At 47.8% G+C, this 21,751-nt stretch overlaps 1 long non-coding RNA gene across 1 annotated transcript; it reads right to left on the bottom strand.

Annotated features, from left to right (window-relative positions):
* Nucleotides 1-2,125: 2,125 nt before the first annotated feature.
* LOC116451707 lies at nt 2,126-10,351 on the bottom strand. Its single transcript, XR_004243303.1, has 3 exons — nt 8,824-10,351; nt 4,633-4,720; nt 2,126-3,777 (listed from the first exon to the last, which is right to left on the bottom strand). It is a non-coding gene; the product is annotated as an uncharacterized LOC116451707 (long non-coding RNA).
* Between the last annotated feature and the right edge of the window lie 11,400 nt (nt 10,352-21,751).

The raw sequence follows: 21,751 nt of genomic DNA, 5'->3' as shown, positions 1-21,751 counted from the left end.
GGTCAGGGAGGGATCCTGCCCCTGTGCCCAGCCCTGGGGGCACCTCTGGGGTGCCGTGCCCAGCTCTGGCTCCTCAGCACAGCAGGGCCAGGGAGCTCCTGGAGCGGGGCCGGCGGAGGCTGCGCAGCTGAGGAAGGGCCTGGAGCATCTCCGTGCCCAGCACAGGCTGAGGGAGCCGGGGCTGCTCAGCCTCGAGAGGAGCCCCAGCTGAGAGGGGCCCTCAGCCCTGGGTGTCCCTGGCTGCAGGGAGGGCTCAGGGCAGGGCCCGGGCTCTGCTCCGGGGCCCGGCAGCGGCCCCAGAGCACCGGGCAGGGCCTGAGCGCAGCAATTCCCCCGCCCAGGAGGCAGAACTGCTGCCCTGGGCAGGGCCCGGCCCCGAGCAGATTGTGCAGAGAGGCTGTGCAGTGTCCCTCGCTGGGGATATTGCAGAGCTGTGTGGGCACACTGCTGTGCCCTGGGCTCTGCCATGGCCCTGCTGGGGCAGGGAGGTGCCGCCGGCTGAGCCCCTGTGGGCCCTTCAGCCTCACCCACTCTGGGGTTCTGGGAAGGGAACTGACAGAGCAACACAAAGCTGAGCTGGCAAAGCTGTGCAGGAATGCGGCTGAAGGAGGGAATGTTGAAGAGAGAATGGCTCAGGTGGAGGCAGAAGGACATTCAGAATGTTCCACATGAGGTTCTGCTGCTGGGGTTGTCCAGCTCAGCCAGTTTGTGTCCTTGCAGCTTGAAGGCAGAGTGGAAAGGACGTTGAGAAGGAGGAGGGCATCAGCTCTGAGGAATTGCTGCAGGTGCAGTGTCTTACTTCAGCTTTTCTGCCTGCTGGTGCTGGGATTGTGTTCCCTGCACCCAGGGGTGGTGGGGGAAGTGGCCAATGTCACTGCAGGGTCCCTTTGCAAGGTCACAGCAATCAGGAGAGGATTCTGCTGACTGAGAAAGGACAAACATCATACAGTCAGTGAAGAATTGTTCCCTGGGAGGGTGGGCAGGCCCTGGCACAGGGTGCCCAGAACAGCTGGGGCTGCCCCTGGATCCCTGGCAGTGCCCAAGGCCAGGCTGGACATTGGGGCTTGGAGCAGCCTGGGATGGTGGGAGGTGTCCCTGCCATGGCAGGGGTGGGACATTGGAGCTTTAAGGTTTTTTCCAACCCAAACCATTCTGGGATTTTATGAGAAGGGTAAGAAGAAGGATTGGACAATTCTAAAACATTCGATTTAACCTGACTCTCTGGAAGGTGTTGGGGAGCTTTCTCCTGGAAACTGTTCTACACAAGATGGTGATTGGGAGCAGCCAGCATGGATTTAAGGACAATTATGCCAAGGGAACCTGATTGCCTCTGTGATGAGACTGGCTCAGAGGGGAGAGCAATGGGTGGTGTTTACTGGACTCTAGCACAAAGGCACCCCTGGTGTCATTCTACGAGCCTGGTGGGTGAGGTGTGGAGTGGGTAAATGGGCCATAAATTGGATGGAAATCAGCCTGGATTGCTGGGCTCAGATGCTGGTCAGCAGTGGGTTAGCAGCACACAGAGTGTACCAGAAGGGACTGAGAAAACTCTGCTTGTTATCATGATAATTTTAGAAAAATAAATACTTTGCTCCTGGGGGAAATAAATGCTGTGCTCCTTAAGAAATATATTTATTTTGGTTGGAAGAGGGAACCAGGCTGGTTATGGAAAGCAAGCTAAAAATAGACACCGAAGTTCTAGAAGGTTATACACGTTCTGAGTTCTTTTAAAACCTGTGCAGTTGAAATCACTCTTTCAGTCACTGGTTTAAACACTCATTGATGCCCCTTCCCCCTCAAAGTGCAGACAAAATGAAGGTATTTCCAAGTTTTTGATTATTTTTTTGAGGCACATTTGGCACTGGAACTTTATTCTCTGGAGCTGGTTCCTCTGGTCTTGTGGTGGCCTCCTGCTAACTTGAGTTTTCATCTGCATTTTTATTTTTCTGCATCTTGAGCAAAGTAACTTAGTGGGCCATGTAAGCTTTGATAGATAATAGTTGTTTTTTTAATCTAAACCCAGAAATTTATGGCCGAAAATCTCACCATCCCCCTTTGACCAAACAGACTTCAAACAGTGTAATTACAGGGGATATCTCGTTTCACAGCTCACAGACAAAGCAAATGTGTTTGTTTTACTTTATTAGATTTCTTATAATACATTCATACAAACCCAAATGTGCATATACACACTCTGTCAATACTGCCAACTGCAATTTATTAAGTTTTATAAATTTTTTCCACTAGGTCACTATGTTGTTGAACAGAGAGTGAAGGCAGGATCAATGCAAAAGATGGGAAGGCTGAATTTCCAAGTAAACAATCTCAGCTTTCTCTTAATAAGTTTATAAGGGATATTTTTGAGGAAGGCTAATTAATCATATGCCTGAAACCTCTCTTAAAGCAGCTGTAGAATAAGAAAAGAGAAGAGTATAAGCAAACAAAGGTATTTGGGCATAGCTGTAGCTCGTGCTGCTGCTTCCCTCTTCCCTGAGTGCTGCAAAGCCCCTCAGTCAGTCACAGTAATCCAGAGCTGGAAGTGGGAGCAGGCTTTGGGGATAGATCTCGTTGCTTTGTGATGAACTCCGAGGCCCTGGGAGAATCTCTTGGTGTTGACAGCCCCTGACAGTAAATGTCACATGGATTCGGAGGGAGCTCAGAGCCTTCTGGTGACTGCTATGAGAAGAGACACGGTGACAGCAAACCTGATTGATGAGCCGTGCCACGAGGACAGGGAGCTCTGGGTGGTGATTGTCTGTAATTGAATGGTCCACGGAAGTTATTTCTGGGTTTCCACAAACACTCCAGGAGAGTTTTCACAGGGGAGGGGTGTGAATTCAGAATGAGGTGCTCAGCAAGTCCTTGTTAACTCAGCCCTAACAGACTTTAAAACTTAACGGGCTGCTTTAGCTCCGTGCCCAGAGCTGTAATGAAGCAAACAGCACGTGGAGATGGCCGGCCCTGCAATTACCTTGCGGAACGTTCCTTTGTAGCTTTTGCCTCCTCTTTTCAGTGCCCTCTCCTCGTGGCCGGGCCGTGTGATGTTGGCGATGGAGGCTGTCCCTGGCTGTGACACGGCTGTGCTCTGACACCGGCTCGTCCAGTGACGCTCCGGGCGTTCACCGGGAGTGTGAGACCTCGGAGCCCCTCACCCAACGGAGCATCTGCTGGCACTGACCAATTAAATTGGCCTCTCTCTCATTAAAACCCCTGTGCAGGCTCTGGTGTGTCACAGATCTTTAAAATCTCCATTATGACTTCCACTTTCTTGTGGGTATTTTTAGCTTCTACTTGAAGAAGTGATCATTGTCTCTTGCACTTAAACATATCAATTTCGGCTCCACAGACATCTCCTCTGGGCTATAGTCAAAGACCTGATCTGACTCGAACTGCTGAGTCCTTAGGGAGGATTTCAACACAGCTCCAAGCGCTCGGACATTGGAACTGTGCAAGCAGGAAGAGGGAAAGAAATTCAAGCCCTCCCCCCTGCCCTTTGGTTAGGCAGGAGCACATCCCTTACAGATTTACTTGGTTGTGCCAATTTAATGTGATTTCTTCTGAGGGCCTGGAACCACTCAAGGAAGGCTGACAGGTTTTATCAACAGAATGGAAACTGAAGTGATAAGGTGAGAGTTGTTGACCTGATAACTAACAAACAGAAAACTCCAGTGTCCCTCCAGCTAAATATTGCACTCCTCAGGTAAGTAAATGATGGCAGCAGCTGTGGTCTTGTCACCGAGCGAGAGAGTGTTTGAGTGTGGAGGAGCAGGAGGTGAACTGTGAAAACAAACACATTCAGTTTGCCACAGACTATTTCCCTCTATTACTTTTAATGAGAGCTAAACTCCAAAATGCACAATGGGACAATAATATTGTGGGGAGAAGGAACTCTGCGTGCAGCTCCGAAATTCCAGACACCCGGTTGCAATTAAAAGGATTGCTGGTGTATTATTAATGGCTCGCCAGGAGTTTGAGACTGTTCCCAGGTTTGGGACCAGTTGGTACAAGTCAGTGCACAAGTGACTGAAAGGCAGTGCTGTCCCTGAAGGAGCTGAGTTAACAGCCTGAACCCACAGTGCTCAGAGGAGCTGGGAAATGAGAGAAGTGTGAAAAGGTGAGAGGAGCTGTGTCAAAACACATCCCTGAAGGGGCTGGCAAGAAACAGCTGGGTCACCGTAGGCAGATGTTAGTAAATACAGCCCAAGTGTGTGTGTGGGGTTATCACTTTTATTTATTTTAATTCTGAAATCGTGGTGGGGGAGGACAGCTGGGAAAGGAAGTGGAGACCTCTAATGAGCGATAATTTTGAGGTAATGGACACAAAAAGCACTGCAAGTCTTTCATTCCTCCTTCCCCCCTTGTATCTCCCTGAAAGCGCGCTGGGATTATGTAGCAAACGGAGCTGTCACAGTCCTCCCAGAGCCCTCGGAACTGTTGCCTGACAGGATATGAAGGCTTCAGCAGCTGAACAAAGAGGCACACGACAGAGCTCGTGTTCAGTGTCCATCTCCCCTTGCTGGCACCTGGCCTGCTCGGCACAATTGGCAACGACAAATGCCAAGCGATCCCTTCCTATTCAACCTCTCATTCATGCTCACTCTGTTTCTCACATGAAAGCAGTTTTGTACTCACCATGTTTGTCATCCTGCCATGTAGCTTTTCTTTTTGCTGTTACAGTTTCTTTTTGTCTCAGGTGAGGGTACCAGAGATGCGCTGGGTGCTGGAGAAGCAGAGCCACTGTTAATGTGAGCAGGGGCTGGGCCGTACTTTTCTCTCCTAAGAATTCTAAACTTTGGGATGTTTTTGCCTGCTCTTGAGCAATGGGGTCATATATTCATAGAACAAGCTGTTATAATGTTGAGATGCATTTCCTAAATTGTGCAAACTAGCTCAGAGTCCATCACTCTGCGTGTAAAGTGTTGCTTTTTGTGGGTAACCAGATTATAGTTGTCAGGGCTGAAATTCGTCTTCCACTTCACCATGAGGCTTGCTCAGTGTTGTTGCATCTTGAACTTTCTGCAGTAACTAGTATCCTAATTAACTTCGTTTTTATCAGAAAACTTCTTCACTGTTCCCCCAACCTTTCAAATCATTTCTGAGCACACTGAACACCGTGGATCTTAATCCCCACGGGACTCTACTGCTGATCATCTTCCACTGTGAAAACTCATCCTTTAGGATAATCTTCTATTTCCAATGCTAAATTGTAACTCTGTGAGGTCCTTACCTGTAGTCCCTGGCTGTTTTAGTTTATTTAAAAGCCTTTGATGAGACCTTCTATGCATGAGGTTTCTGGAAGCTTGGGGTGAGTTGGAAATGCAGGGAAAAATTCTCAGCTGGAGCTCTGCTATTTACATGCTTTTGACTCCTTCAAAGAATTCCAGCAGATTTAGAAGGCTTGGATTCCTTTTACAAAAGTCATGTTTACTTTTCCTTAACATGTTACTTTTATTCATGTATTCACTAATTCTGTTCTTTACTGAAGCTTCAGCCAACATGACCCATATGGACATTGAGCTTAGTGGTCTGAGGCCTCTCGAATCGCCACTGGATTTATTTTAAAAACCCCATTTCTTATTAGTTACCTGCCAGTCCTTTGATAATCACAGCAATTTTCAGCAAAAGGTTACGCACTGAGGGTATTAGCTCAGATGATTCATATTTAACATTCTAGAAAAAGCTTGTGTGAATTCCATCGGGCGCCTGCTGAAACGCCGTTATTCATTTTATCGGCTTTGTAATCGCCACTTAACACCCTTAAATTAAGACAAGCCTTCTGTGAAGGCCTTATAAACAAGATCCTGGTGCTCGAGTTTCCAAGATTCTCCAGGTGAACAGAGGTTTGGAAAAAAACCCCAAGAATTTGGGATTTTTTTGTGATTGCATCGTGTTTTCTGAGTGCTCCTTCCCCACCTGTGTGGCTCTTGCAAGCTCCTTGCTCTTGATGTGTTCAAGAAGGATTTATAACATTCTTTTCTATTTCTTTAGCAAACTGCTTCTAAACGCTTTCTTCCATAGTGCTTTTACATTTAGTCTGCCAGAATTTATGTTCTTTTTAGATTTCCTTTTTCAGACACAACTTCAGCTTTTTGCAGGATACCTTTTAACTTCCAAGAGCCTCCCTGATCCTGCTGTTTTATGATGCAAGCTTTTTGTTTTCCTCTCAAGTCTTTTTTTTTGACAGGTTATATGCATTTGCTTTGAGCCTCCAATATAAAATCCTAAAATAGTCTACCTGCCATCTGAAAACATTTTACCTTTCTGGCTGCCACTCTGAGCGTTTTTTGTAACAAATTCCTTCATTTTCCAATTTTCCTTTCGCTGGAATCAGGCACAACCACTTCATTTGCCAGCATTGCTTCATTTCAGAGGATGCAGTCATGAGTCAGATAAAAGGATTAAGGGATTGGCCTAACCCAGTCTCTGGGAGGGCTGGAAATACCAGCCCATTAACATTTCACTAATGGTAATTTCCTTGATTTAGTTACCTGAGGAACAGGCAAGGAAGCAGCTTGCCAAAGCTGGTGAATTCCTGTCCTGGAACATCCACTTCTGTCTGCAGCCTACGATGGGCCAAACGACAGATAAGTGGGGAAAAACAATCAATCTGAGCTGATTTATCACCACTTCACCGAAGTTTAGTACTAATTAGTGTGAGTGATTTGGGGCAGGGCGTTGGTGGGAACCAGAGTGAGGAGCAGGGTCACAGTGACAATGTCCAGCTGTCACATCAGCAGATCAGGAATGATCGGGGTGTGATGGACAAGGTGTGAGAGGAAGTGGAGAATCACAGAACCATGGAATCCCAAACTGGTTTGGGTTTAGGGTGCACCTTAAAGCCCATCCCATTCCACCCCTGCATCCCTGGCAGGGACACCTCCCACTGTCCCAGGCTGCTCCAAGCCCCAATGTCCAGCCTGGCTTTGGGCACTGCCAGGGATCCAGGGGCAGCCCCAGCTGCTCTGGGCACCCTGTGCCAGGGCCTGCCCACCCTCCCAGGGAACAATTCCTGCCCAATATCCCATCCAGCCGTGCCCTCTGGCACTGGGAAGCCATTCCCTGTGTCCTGCCCCTCCATCCCCTGGAAATTGTCTCTCTCCATCTTTCCTGGGGGCTCCCTTCAGGCCCTGCAAGGCCACAATGAGGTCACCCCAAAGCTTCTCTTCTCCAGGCTTGGGAACAATCCCAATTCCCTCAGCCTTTCCTCATGGGAGAAGTGCTCTGTTCCTCTGACTGTGCCAAAAGCTTCGCAGAAGTCCAAATAATCAAGAGTTTAGACCTCATGGCTTCAGTTCCCATCTAACACAACCTTGTGGGTGTGCTCTGAGCCACAAGCCGGCACAGCCTCGTTTGGTATCCACTTCTTTCCAAGTCTCTTCAGCTGCTCCTTGCAGAAATCAGGAGCTGCTCTTGGACAGCTCTGGAGCTGTTTGGGATCAGCAGTGAGGCCAGGCAGGTGAGTAAAGCCTTCTCTCAGGTGAGAAACCCCTGTGGGGGTGAAAGGCAGCAGCACTCGGGCACTGCAGAGCACCTTGAGCCACCCCACACCGTGACAGTGCCACTGCTGAGTGGCACTGAGTGCTTAGCAACAGGGAGAGTGATGGGGATACAGATGAATTGACTGTTTTCTGAGCAAGCTGGGTAGGAACAGAAGTAATTAGCTGCTAGCTGATGAAAAGGCATGCTTAATTATTAGTATAATTATAGATATAATAGACCAGGAATTATTCAGTAAAAGTAAGAAGGCCAATATGTTACGAAGAAGGTAATGGGAATGGAGGAGAGAATGACAGCGCTGTGAATTCTTGAGAGGAGATGTAAAGAATTAAGATGATAAATCAGAAATCTTTTGGGTTTCTAGTCTCTGACATACCAACTCAATTTAGCAGTGGTAGAAGGGTACACAGAGCTAACGAGGTCTGTGACTTGCATGATTTCTTTTATATAAGAACCCCTATATATAAGGGTTTATATAATGTTGATTTAACTGATGGAATGCCAATGAAATCGAGCTGTGCTTTCATAAATCTCAGAACCTGCACAATTTCACAGGGATCTTTGCTCTTCTTCCAGCACAGCCATTTAATTCAATGGGTCCTGCAGGAAGCTCGGCTGTAGCTGCTTCTGATCAATATTGGTAATTGATTATAATTGTTTGATAAAGCAGGACTGCTTTCCCTGACACCCTGAGGAATCATCTGGCTCAGAAGGTGCTGTGTTACTCAGCCTGGCCACTGCAGCTTAAATTGCTTTCCTTGGGAAAATGGCTGGAGAAAACAGGCTGAACTGCACTAACATCAGGAATACACAGCTGATGTAGGATGTAGAATCACTGAAATGGGCAATCTGGGGAGGATTAAAGCAATTTAAGATTCTTTTCCGATGTCAAGATAGATACAGGGAGAGCTGGTCCTGCCTTTGTGCCAGGGGTTGGGCTGGATGCTGGTGGCAGCAGCAGTGACCTGGTGTCTCTGTGAGAAGCTGCAGCTGCAGGCCCAAGGTGTCTACAGTATTTTCTAAAATTGAAGTAGTTTCTAAAATTCTGTCAAGTGGGATGGGAGACTGGCACCAGCAGCTCTGATCCAGAGCCCGAGAGTCTGGGAGCAGCAGTGCCAAAGGATTCCGAGCCCTTCTGCCCGTTGCGCTGGCTGGGGAGGAAAATCAAGATAGGAAGATTTTATCGAATTAGTATTTGAGGGCTAATTATTAAAATGGCTTTTGATGAATGAGCTGTGAGTCAAGCTGGTCTGGCAGACAGCATTTTGATGAGGTGTTTGTGAGACAGATAGTCCTAAGATGGTAAGATGAACACAAACCACTAACCTTAATGAGGATGCTAATGCAGAAATGATACAAATGTCCAGGAGCAATTGCTGCGTGAAGCCACTGTGGTGCATCAGGGCAAACGGGGGACAGACAAACCGTAATCAGCCTCAGCTGGGCACAGAATCCTTGAAAAGTGAAGCTGCATGAACTCCCAGCTGAGCCCTTGGTCCATCTCCTCCTTCCACAGCAGAATCAGAGCTGCTGGTGACATTCCTGGCGTGTGCAGAGCAGTTGTTTCATTCACAGGCATTTTGCAGCAGACTCTGATCTGGCACAGGGCTGCTCCTGCACCAACCCTGCACCATCAGGGCTTTTCCTGCTCCTCTCCATGCTTTGCTCTCTGTTGGCACCTCCTGTTCTCAGTCTCTTCATTCAGCTCGTGTTTTCCGTTGTCTTGCTGCTTTGCCTGTCAGCCTTTCCCGAGGAGCAGCACCCAAACCTGGACGTGCCTCTGCACTCAGGTGTTTCAGAGGACAGCAGAGGAGCTGCAAGACATCTGGCAGATGTTTGTGCTGCTAATAGAGCCACTCAGATAATAAACTCTCTCTCTGCTCAGGATAACAACCCCTGTGCAGCCTGTGATCCAGCAGAACCTTCAGATTGTTCATTTTTCCAGACTGCTTTCTGCCAGCTGGTGTCTGTCCTGTATTTGTGCACTTTACTCCTGCCCAAGTGAAACCACTCTGCTTTTCTTACCAGTGAGATGGCTCCTGTATTTATAGATTTGTCCAAGTTGTCGAAAGTTTTTAACACTGCTCTCCCCCATGTATTCACAGCCACTCTTCACAGATTTAATCTTGGCAGATTTAATAAACACGCAGTCCGTTCCCTCATGCAGGCTATCAATAAAATATTGAATGGATCTCATGAGCAGCTGAGTAACCATTCAATTTGTCCTTTGCATTTCACAGTGAGCCATTGGAAACTGCAGATTCCAAGCAGATTTGTGTCAGGACTTCAGCCAAGGCACTCTTCACTTAGGGATGTCATGTGGGACGATGCCAGGAGCCTCAGGTGTGTGGGATCTGCTGCATCTTCCTTATCCACAAAGTCTCATCCATTGGAGAGCAAAATTGGGTTGGGTCAGCTTGTTTTGTTCCTGAGGGATTCATGTAGACAAGGATTCGCCTCCCTGATAGTTTCTATACACTTAGAAAACATTCTGATTATTCTGCTGTTTTACTTTGCCTGGGTGTTAAATCTTCTGATATCTTACTTATTCTGTTCGATTTGTGGACAACTCCCAGTGCTGGAAAGTGTAAGAACTTTGTGGGCAGTTGGGAAGGCAACAGATCCAAACCTCTCACTGGGAGAAATACTGTGCCAAATGTGAAATTCCTGTGATAATTCACAGAGTCACAAGTGGTTTTCAAGAGAGTGGTGGAAGGAATGTTTTGACAAAATGAAATTATTTCATTCCAGTCTGAGAAATGATGATGCAAATCAGCATGACTCAAAAAAGAGATTTCAGGGAGTCTTGAGAGAATTCTGAACAGTTTGAACTGCAAGTCTGAGCAGCCTTGTAGAAATTGTCTGGTAGATTAGAAATTGAGAAGAAATTCTTCCCTGAGAGGGTGGGCAGGCCCTGGCACAGGGTGCCCAGAGCAGCTGGGGCTGCCCCTGGATCCCTGGCAGTGCCCAAGGCCAGGCTGGACATTGGGGCTTGGAGCAGCCTGGGGCAGTGGGAGGTGTCCCTGCCCATGGCGGGGGGAGGAATGAGGTGATTTTTGAGGTCCCTTCAACTCAAACCATTCTGTGATTCTACAATAAATATGGCCAGGGTCACGTAAAAGAAGAATTTGTGAAAGAAGAGGTTGGGAAACCTGGTTTTGGGGTGCACTGACTTCCTTGCCTATAATAGATTGGTAGTGAACTTCTAAGAAAATAGAACTAGAGATTAGACTAAATTTCATAACCTTTTAACCCAGAGAACCTGGCTCTTGTTTGCAGAGTGTTTTCTGAGCTCTCCTACAGGCTCAATGTTGACAGGAGCTTAATCACAGCACAGGGTGACCTTTGCACAGCTCAGTGAGAAGTGCCCCTGCGCTGGGCTTTAGAATCTCCTGCTCACTGCACACACGTGGCTGCTGGTTTGATCCCTCCAAAACAACGGATTATCCTGTGCTCTGTAGCACCTGTGGAGTGTTTGATACTGTGTGGGTGGGAAGTGCATGCATATTTATGTGAACACTCCAGTGGATGAGTGGAGGAAGAAAGAAAAACCATTGCAGTTGGGATGAATGATTTGCTGTTCCTCAGAAACACTGACTTTGCCTGAATTCCGTGTTTCACAAAGGAATACCACCCAACAAACTCTTAGCTCTGTGTGCTTTAACAAGCCTTTGGGTCAGTGCCTTTTCTGCTCTGCATTTTTGTTATGTGGAATTATTATCATCATGGGAATGCCTTGAATTGTTTGGGATAACCACAGAATCCCACAATGGTTTGGGGTGGAAGGGACCTCATCCAGTGCCACCCCCTGCCATGGGCAGGGACACCTCCCACTGTCCCAGGCTGCTCCAAGCCCCAATGTCCAGCCTGGCCTTGGGCACTGCCAGGGATCCAGGGGCAGCCCCAGCTGCTCTGGGCACCCTGTGCCAGGGCCTGCCCACCCTCCCAGGGAAGATGGAATTGCTGGTGGAGAAGAGAAACCAAAAGTGTCATCGAACTCCCAAAGCAGAGGCAGATGTATTCTATGCAGGAATATTGAAATGTGACCAGGGGTTCTGTAACTACTCTTCCTCCTCTTTATCCCCCATCTTCTGCAACACAGATCCCTTCTGCTTCCTCATCCTTACAGCTTAAGGAGCTGCACAAGTATTTTAGATGTCATTTGTGTGCACAGAAGTGTTCTTGCTTGCTGTTATCCTTCTTTTTTAATGTCCCCTGCACAGGCAGGGTCGGGAATGTTCCTGGTGACGAAGCAGATCCATGGGAATGCTCTGAAGAGAAGGGTACAAGGCAGTGTAGAACAGATTTGTGACACTGAGGTGAGTCAGTTCTTAGCAGAGAGGGCTTGAGAGTATTAACTCCCAGTGACTTCCACTACAAGGCAGCTGTTAACATATTACTGTGAATTGGTTTAGGGGAAGAAAAAAAAAAAAAGATTAAAATTGCATAAGTAGATAAATTTTAAAGCGACAGAAATAATAATGACACGAAAATTGGCTGCAAGACCTGAGCGACAGTAACAATGGAACGTGTTAAAAATAAATGGGTAGCCAGGAAAGGGTGCAGGGAGAGAGGCACCTGAGCTTGACAGTTTCTATGACTGCACGAAACAGAGCCACAGCCAGGCCCCCGCTCTCTCCCAGCACATTCTCCTGCACGGGAATCAGCCCCAGCACCAGGCTGCTGAGGAGAAGCCTCCCACTATTTAGTATTCATTAGAGATGACATCTTTCAGATTGCAGTGCAGAGTGTAAACAAGCCACGCTGGAGGGAGAGTGGAGAGCAGCCTTTCTCCCAGCTCTGATTTATTTCTTGTTGATATTCACTCACTCCACAAACCTGTGGTAGCACCAATTTGAAGGAGCTGTCAAGCCAGCCCTGTTTTCCAGCGTTCTTTGCAGGGAGCCAACCCACCAGGAGGCAAAGCACAGTCCCTGCAGCAGGACAGGCGTGTGGCTCCCTCGTGGGGCTGCAACATCTGGCAGCTTTGTTTGTGGCTCTGCCTGGGATGTGCCAGCTGCCTGCTCGGTATTCCATGGCCACTGCAGCTTGGAACCTCGTCGGCAGGAGGAGGGAGCCTGTCCCCATGGCTGGGCACCTGCAGCTCTGGGCAAAAGCTGCCTGGACACATCTTTTAGTTTGTTTTCACTTCAATATACACACACTTCCTATCCACACAGGGGCAAACACTCCAGAGGCTGCCAGGATCCCAAGGACTCTGAGGGCGACCACTGCTGTCACATCCAGGCAGGGACGGGGCACCTGGAGAGCCCCTGGTGCATCCATGGCGTGGCCCACGCTGCATCCCCTCTTCTGTTGGTGTGAGGTTGGCTTTTTCCAGGGGAGCTGGATGCCAACCACCCAGAAAAGGTCCAGGGGTGCTTTTCCAGCACCTCTGAGCCATGAGGCCTTGTAAACCGTAATTCCTGAGCACGGGGAGCTGTGGTGTGGGGGGGTGCACAGTCACCCCAAGCTTCCCCCAGCCCCCCCAGATCCTGCTGCTAAAGGCAGACCTGGAATGCTGAGGAGAGGCCGCGTGTGACAGCTCTGCCCAGCCCCGCTGCCTGCGTGAGTGTGGGGAGCCTGGAATTCCAGGGGATCCTCCCAGCTCCGCCCTCTGAACATCGGGTTCCCATCATTCTGCTGGCACAGGTGCATTCCTGCTTTCGAATAGGAATTTTCCTTTGGGAATCCCTTTTCTGAATTCCCTCCCTGCCTTTTACCAGGCCCTTTTGGAAGCTTGGTGCTAGAAATTCCTTTGCCCACCTGTCCCAGCATCCAGGTCCCTGCTCCCTGCAGTGCCGGGGCAGAGTCCTCCCCATCCTTCCCTCTCCAGCTGGAGGTGCTGCACGTCCTCTTTCCTCCACAGCCTCCCTCCTCTGGAAACCCTGGTGAATACCCCTCTCTTTTTCCAGAGGGATTCATGACATTATCTGAGGAATATTCGCTCTCCCCCCCAACTCCCTCACAGTACCACCTGACTTAAAAACGAGACCTATTCAAAAGTGCAGGAGCTTCCTAAAAGGAAATTAAAAGCAGCCGCTCTAAGGATGCAGAAGATGAGAAACCAGATAAACCCACCCTATCTGAAGCTCAGAGCAATATATCACTGAGTGAAATAATTCTACAAGGGACCAAAAAGGCAATATTCTGACAGCAGAGTGGAAGAGAGTACTCAGAATCTGGGGTTTCTGAGCAAATAAGGAAACTATGGGAAAAAAAATTTAAAAACCCATTAACTGTGAAGCTAAACCTGTAGGGCAGGCAAGGGAAATTTTTAAGCTGCAAACTCACTAAAGGAATCATAAAGATATTGTAAAAATGTATTCAAAATCGCCAGAATCGTATTTTTTCAGTGGTTTGGTAAACAGATGACCAGCCTCTAACAGGATTTCCTGTGAGAGAGGAAAGCAAAGTGAATTTTGTGTTGGTGCTGTCTGTAGTTGAGGTAGGTTGTTCTCCCATGAGAGCCAAACTTATGGGGACAAGTGTAAGGAACCGTCTCAAATTAAATGACAATAAAATTCATTTTAGGACTAATTGATAAGATGAAGAGTCAGAAATTACCAAGACCATCTGGTAATCACTCAAGAGCTCTGGAGGAAAACAAATATGCAATTATGGAGCTACAATAGTGTGTAACCTGTCACTTAAATCAGTTTCCCTGCAGGAGGGATGGAAGTTGGGAGATGTGACAGCAATCCTGGAGAAGGTCCCCAGGAGTGAAGGGCAGAGCTGCAGATGGGCTCGGTGGAGGCTGTGCTGAGCAAGGGAGGAGAAATGATAAGGAGAAAACAGAATAAATGGATAAACCCCAACGTATCTGGGAAATTTTTTCTAGTGAGAAACCACAACTCACAAATTTGTTGGAGCTCGTGAAAGGGTCCTGAAAGGGCACTAAAGGGCCTACTCAGAACTTCACAAGAAATGATCTGGTGGGTGAGGCCATGGTTCCTCTGCCTGCACTGCCCACCTGTCCTAGATATGACCAGAGAATCCCAGAATCCCAGGATCACTGAGGTTGAAAAGCCCTCCCAGCCCATGGAGTCCCAGCTGTGCCCGATGCCCACCTTGTCCCCAGCCCAGAGCACCGAGTGCCACCTCCAGCCCTTCCTTGGACACCTCCGGGGATGGGCACTCCAAACCTCCCTGGGCAGCCCCTGCCAAGGCCTGAGCACCCTTTCCATGGGGAAATTCCTGCTGCTGTCCACCCTGAGCCTGCCCTGGCCCAGCCTGAGGCCGTTCCCTCTCCTCCTGTCCCTGTTCCCTGCCAGCAGAGCCCGACCCCCCCGGCTGCTCCCTCCTGTCAGGGACTTGTGCAGAGCCACAAGGTCCCCCCTGAGCTCCTTTGCTCCAGGCTGAGCCCCTTTCCCAGCTCCCTCAGCCGCTCCTGGGGCTCCAGCCCCTTCCCAGCTCCGTTCCCTGCCCTGGACACGCTCCAGTGCCTCAGGGTCTCTCTGGCCATGAGGGCCCAGAACTGGACACAGAACAGGAGTTGTGGCCTCACCATAATTTTATAAATCTCACTCACATCCTCCTTGCTCTCTCCAAACTGAAGAGCCCCTTTAGTGTCTCTTCCAAAGCAACATCCGAAAATCAGCATAATGTGGTTGATGGTTCTTGACAAACCTTGTAATGGAGCTGTAAAATCCCTTGCCACGGGATATTATGGATGCTCAAAGTTTACTTGTGCTCCGGGAGTAGCGGGAGAAGTTAATGGAGGGAAGTTAAAGCAGAACCTGTTCAACAGTAAAACCAGGGATTGTGACTCGGAAAGTCCCAAGACACACATTGTTGGGAAACAGAATAACATTCCAGGAAAGCTCTGCTGCGTTCCTGGTGTGTTCTTAAACCCCTTCCCTGGGCATCTGGATTGGGAAGCTGCTGCTGGAGCAGGGGAACCTTCACCTGACCCAGCGCAGCCTCTGCTGTGCTTTGCTGTGTTCTGTCAGGAGCAAATGAAACACGGCTCCGAATGTAAACACTTGCGGTGGCTCCTCTCCCCACTACACAGGCAAACAATGAATTTTTATTCGAATGCTAATGAAGATCTCACCACGAGGCTGCCGGGGCTCAGCGAGCACTAGAAAGAAGAAAGCTACATGGGAGAAATAACGAGAGGGTCTTTAGAAAGGGATGAATATGTATTGGAGAGATTGATGTCATTAACCACTCACGGGTCGAAAATACACTTGAAGCTACTGATGTAATTTGAAGTAGGTAAACAAGTCTAGGGAAGAAAGTTTTCCTACAATTGGTGCATCTGTTGTGATCTGAAAAGGAGAAATTTGTACTCCTTGCATCGCTTTAACTCCAAACGATCTGGGCTTTGTAGTCGAAAAGCAGCTCTTTCCACAGGCATCTAATCTGGATCTCTTTTGGTTTCTGGATCAGAGCTGAGACAAGCTCCTTTTACAAATTTGTGCTGCAGTCTACTAAAAGAGCTGTTCCTTGCCAGGAGAATATTACACCCAGTTCTGAGAAAAATGAACAGAGTCAGCTCGTTTGAGAGCGAGCTGATGCTTACTCACAACACTGATAAGGCTGACATTTACTGAGGAGTGCCACAATTCTCAGGCCAATCAACGATCCCGAAAGGATGCGGGTTTTTTTTTTTTTTGCAGTGATGCTTCACATCCTATTGATTCAGGAGGAGCTTCACCCTTCTGAAGTGTTTGACTAAAAAAATCCAGCGATGTTGATCCCAACTCCTCCGCCCGAATTCCTCGCAGCTGTACCAGCCTGCCTTGGCACATTCGTTAATGGCTGTGGTGTGGTTAATGATGCTCCACAACTCGTCAGCGCCTTACGTGTCATTTTTCATTCCTGTAGTGTATTAAAAGCACTTGTGCGAGGCTTCTTGGTGCCTTGATTGCAATTAAAAATGATACTTGGAACGATGCCACTTAACACCTTCACGGAGGAGCGCGGGCTCGCAGGAGATTCCTGTTGGTGACATCGGGGTTCTGCCCGGTGCCCTGCCTGTGCTTTTGGGAGCATCCGCAATTTCTGGCCGTGCAGGATTCCTCGGGATTAGCCCTGCCTGAAAAACACTATCAGAAGGCTCTCGAGTGCTCAAGTAGATTATGTCAAGCAGTTCCCTTTTGATCTTTATTATAAAGAAATGTTCAAATAGTTCTGGAATATTAGTGATGCAAAATTTTCATTACAGTCACTGTGATAATTAACTCCTGCCATATCGTGCTCCTTATCTAGGAATTCCATTATTCTGCTTTTATTATCATTTTGACCAACTTTCAACGTACAAAGCTGTTTCTCTGCCTCATCTTTTATCTTTTTTGAGTAGACAAGAAACCCGAATAGTGGCGAAGAATTTTCTGACAAAATTATTTCTCAGGGAAGAAAAAAATCCTTATTTATCAAAACTTGAACTTTTCACAGGAACATGCGCTCCAGATGTCAAGAGTTGCAAAATCCATCACTTCAGGTAGTAGTTTGTTCCCAAATTTAATCATCACTGCTGCTAAAAAATGTGGGTTTCATTTCTGCTTTGAATCACTTTCATTTTTCAGTCTTCAGTCTTTCTTCTGTCTCGGCGAGATTAAAAAGCCTTGGTTGATATTTCCCCCTTGTGAAAGTTCTTATGGAATTGCCCCACAATTGAGCTGTTTAAGCTTCCCAGCTACACATTTTCCTCTCCTCATATACTTTTTATGGCTCTTTTCTGCCCCCAATCCAATCTTCCCGCGGTGTTCAATGGGAACACCAGACCCTGGATGTGCCGGGGCTTTCATTGCTGCTCTCGAGGATCTCAAAGGTCTTTTCCAGCCCAGTGAATTCCCTGATTCTGTGGGGTTCTCTTTCAGTGCTGCTGGGAAGGAGCATATTCCTTATTTCTGGTCACTCCTCCCATTTCATCTCACTTTGCCTTGAACTGTGGGGAGCTCTGTGCCCACTTGGACTTCTGAGATCTGCACTCCAAGAGGAGCTCTGTGCTCCAAGAGCAGCCCAAACTCTCTGCTGGTTCATCCCCTGCCTCTTCTTGAACTCCCTCCTCTTGTAGCTCGCAGGAGATGAAGCAGGAGCAGCCTCTTGGTGGCTGCTCGGGGTCTGCGAGCTCTGCACAGCTCCTTGAAATTGCTTCTCTAACCTTTTTCTTCCCTTTGTGCCATTACATCCATTTATTTTATGAATAATAGCAGGGCCCACGTTTAGTATTTCACCTCTCAGCACTGAGCACTCAGTCTCCTTTCTCTGGTGACTGATGGGGTAACTCTGCTCATATATTTACATTCTCACTGCCAGACACTTCCAGTGTATGGTCTTTTCCAGTACGAATTTTAGTCTGACTAGATTCCTTAAAACATTCCCTTTCATATAAAAAAAGAATCTTTCACTTTTATGACTAATACTCTCTTTTCTGTAGTTTATGGCCATATATTTTAGTACACTGTTGGGTTTGTCACTGGCGTTTGCTGTTTGCTCCGATTTTATTACCTGTGTTTTATTTCATCTAGCTTTTTTTCCTCCTTTGATTTAGCACCGCCCCCATTTTTATATACACATATTTATCGTTCTTAATTAAGGGAGCAGCTTTGTTTAGCTTCTTAGTCCATTTTGATAAATAAAATCTCACCTATTATCTGTTCCTCTCCCTGCACTAAGCTCTTCCTCTGCACTGGCTCCATGCACAGAGCATTTGTGTCGTCCCAGCCCTCAGCAATCTGTTTACCCTTAGCTCATGACAGATTTCCCCCAGCTCCCACTTAATTAAACACATCCTATATGTTTTCCTGAGCCTGATTTTCCAAAGTCTGATTTCTGTGGAGTTCTGATGGAGCCCATCACCTCCGGAGAGCATCTCCTCCCCCTGTGCCTAATTGGAGCTGTGTGTGTAACTGGGAGGATTTCAGAGAAACTGCCAACAGCACCCTGGGGCTAAATCTTCAGCCAGCAGCCTGACTTTGCCTTCCAGGATCCTTCACTTGCAGTTCCCTTCAGGATCTGTGACATGCAGCAGGACCTCGTGCTCCTCCCCAGCATTTTCCGCCCAGGTGTCTCAGGAGGGGCCCCTTTGTGCTCTCCCTGTAAGTCAGCAAATCTGTCAGCACTTGTGCAGCTGCTCTGTGCTCCTGGTGTTTGAATCCCCAGCAGCACAACCCACCACAAATTCTCAATTTAAAATGGATTTTCAGACAGAGCCTTCCTGGAGCAGGCAGCCTGCTTCTCCTCAGCTGGAAGGCAGCTTCCTGCTAATTTGCCACCGTGTTCCGTGGCTGCCCCGTCCCTGGGAGTGTCCAAGGCCAGGCTGGACAGGGCTTGGAGCAGCCTGGAAGGGTTGGAACTGTGGCAGGGAGTGGAACAGGGTGAACTTTAAGATCCTTCCAACGCAACCCATTCCGTGATTCTGCACTGGCCTAAACTATTTATTGTGAGAGGAGAGCAGAGTGTGAGCGAGGCCCCGTCCTTCACGCCCTTTGACGCTGGGTTGGTGCTTCAGATCTGTTCTCTCTTCGTCTTTCCAGATTAGCAGCTCTGGCCTCAAACTGCTCTGGGGCTGTGCTGGCAGAGCCGTGTGGGCAGTGCAGGCAGGAGCTGGAGCAATTATTGAAGCTTTAGTGGCTGCCCTGGAAGCTCCTGCAAGGCAGGTGAGATCACTGAGTTCTGTCCAAAGGCAAACACAGTTTACTCCTTTGAAAAAGAGAAACCAAGGGGCGAGAGACCACTCTTCCCAGAAATAAGTCCGAAAAAAAAGATTACATGATCAATTTAAAGCACACAGGAGATAGAAAGGAGGAGACATAGATTTAGCAGGAATTAATCATGCAAGCTCACTGTAATGTCTTTCCTTGAGAAAATAATGTCTAGGAGATGAAGAGGAGGCAGCAGATGGGACATATTTTGCTTTAGGAAAGCTTTTGAAACTGTTCCACATGATTCTCTGAGAAGCAGACTAAAGAAATATGGTCTGTATCAGTGTGCCCAGTATTTCTGGCTGGGCCAGACTCTTACCTTGTTTCTGTGTGAGGCAGAGCCCATCTGCTGCAGCCCCTGCTCTGATGGATGCCAGTGCCTTGTGCAGGCACAGAAACTGGCCTGGGGCAGAGATTTATTGCTTTTGGGAGGGCAGAGGCACTGGGTGGGCTCCCAGCAAGGCTGGGCTGCACTTGCCCAAAGCAGCCCCTCTGGCAGCCCGGGATGCAGGGATGAGGGGAGCACAGCCAAATTCCTCATCCTGGCAGCTCAGAGCTGGCAGTTCCTCATCCAGAGGTTTCTGCTGTAATGTGGGTGCCCTGTCAGGCTGGAGTTTGGACTGGAATCCTGCTGGTGTGTCCTGGTGTTCTGTTCAGTTGTTTAATTAATCATCGATGTGGTTTAACAAAGAAATCTGTGGTAAAACCAGGATACGCTTTGAAGGTCAGGTTTGCTGAAGGTAGATTTTCTGACCTGGAGAAAGCGATCAAAAATTCCACAGATAAATAGAAACAAGTGCTCTGTGCCACATTTATGAAAGAGGAAACAGATACCAAAATATATAAAGAAAGATCCAACTGCCTGCCTGAAGCGTGCCAGGAACAGACATGGGAATTAGAGAAAATAAAAAATTTAACAGGAGTGAGCAATCACCAAAGTCTCAGACCAGGAGGTGTTAATGAAATGTATTATTGAAACATGGGGAAAAAAGCCTCATTTTCTGCAGTGCTTTGAGCTCTGCTGGACTTCTGTGTCCACACTTGGTGCTAGAGGGAGCTGGTGGTGTGAGTGATGTGGGTACCAACGTCAGCAGTGAGTAGGAAAGAGACTTGGAAGTGAAATCACTGAGTTATAAATTGTCACAGCAGCAGACGAGCAGGTTCTGAGTTGTTGGTGAGGTAGTTTTTACAGGGGAGATAAGCTATATAAATCAGCATTGCAAACTGGGCTTGAACATTCCAAAGCAAGGAGGGATTTTTATGGCTGGCAGTTGTGGAAAGTCACCGAACGAACAACTGCACGTGGCTCCAGATCACAGCTCCTCTTCAAGAGGAATAAGAAAATTCATGTAATTTAGCAAAAATGGAAGGAGCTGAAATCAATAACATCAAGGAAGGAAATAGCAAAGAATGGGCTCAGCAATTAAAGTCCCAGCTAAGCAGGTCCCATGAAAAATGGGCAATGAGATCAATAAAAAATGTAAAAATATATCTATACAAATGCTGTAACTCTGCAGCCCCGAAGAGGTGAACGAGACTGATTTTAAAGGAAACTATTGACATAATAAATGCCTCAGAAACTTGGCAGAAGGGTAGGAAACTGTAATAATAGGGAACAAATTACAGAGGAAGGCTGGGAAGGGGTGCATTAGTGGTGGAGCCGTGGAGGGCATGAGGAATTGTCCCTAAATGAAGTTCCAGCAGAGGACATTTGGGAACAAATCAATAACAGGAGCAGTCGGAAAGCAACAAGATAAGATGCTACTCGATCAGGAGCTCTGAAAGACCTCAAATAGTAGATTAAGAGGAAGCTAAATGTAGCATGAAAAGTGTCACTCGAGTTGACCACACTGCAAGAGGGATGGACAGTGGCAAATGTGTCTTCAGCCTTGAGGAAAAGGTCTCCAGGACAAATGGGGAAAAGCAAGGATCAGTAAGTCTCCCTTCAGCCTGAATAAGTGGGTAAAAACGACAATAATAAAGAAGAGAACCAGGAGGCAATTTCATAAATGTGATTTATTTGGAAGAAGTCATTACAGTTCTTGCAGAAGGAGGCCGTATCTCGTAAATCTCTTGGAGCTCTTTGGAGTTGTCAGCAGGCTCGTAGGTGAGGCTGATGCAGCTGATGAAGTGCACATGGACTCCCAAACAAATGTCAATAAGTCTTTCTCTAACGACTCTTCGAGTGCTTGGGCTGAGGTAATAAGATGTCCTCCGTAGGTAAATAAGACGGAGACAAAACGGGACAAAAAGTGGGAGGAAAGCTGGGTTTTCCCAGAGAGAAGAGCTCTGCGGCTTTGCCGTGGTTAGGAACTCCTCCATGGTTTGGGAAGAGGGGTGAAGGTGGCACTGACAAGGTTTGGGGGTGGCACAGAATCAGCTGGGTTAGCCCAGCGTGGCCCTGGGAGGAGAAGCAGATGGTTCCTGTGGCTGTCAGGAGCAGCAGGTGAAAGTCAGAGCTAAGAAATGCAAAATAGTTTGTCTGGGAATATCCATATTCAATTATATCTTATCCTTAATTATGGCTTGAGCAGAGCATTATTGTCACTCAGAAATAGAGCTGCTGCAGGATAACTCCATGAAAACATTGGAGCAGTGGC

Source organism: Corvus moneduloides, chromosome 15, assembly GCF_009650955.1.
Source record: "Corvus moneduloides isolate bCorMon1 chromosome 15, bCorMon1.pri, whole genome shotgun sequence".
Classification (NCBI taxonomy): domain Eukaryota; kingdom Metazoa; phylum Chordata; class Aves; order Passeriformes; family Corvidae; genus Corvus; species Corvus moneduloides.
The sequence above is the reverse complement of the archived record's forward strand: the minus strand, read 5'-3'. Positions and strand labels throughout refer to the sequence as shown.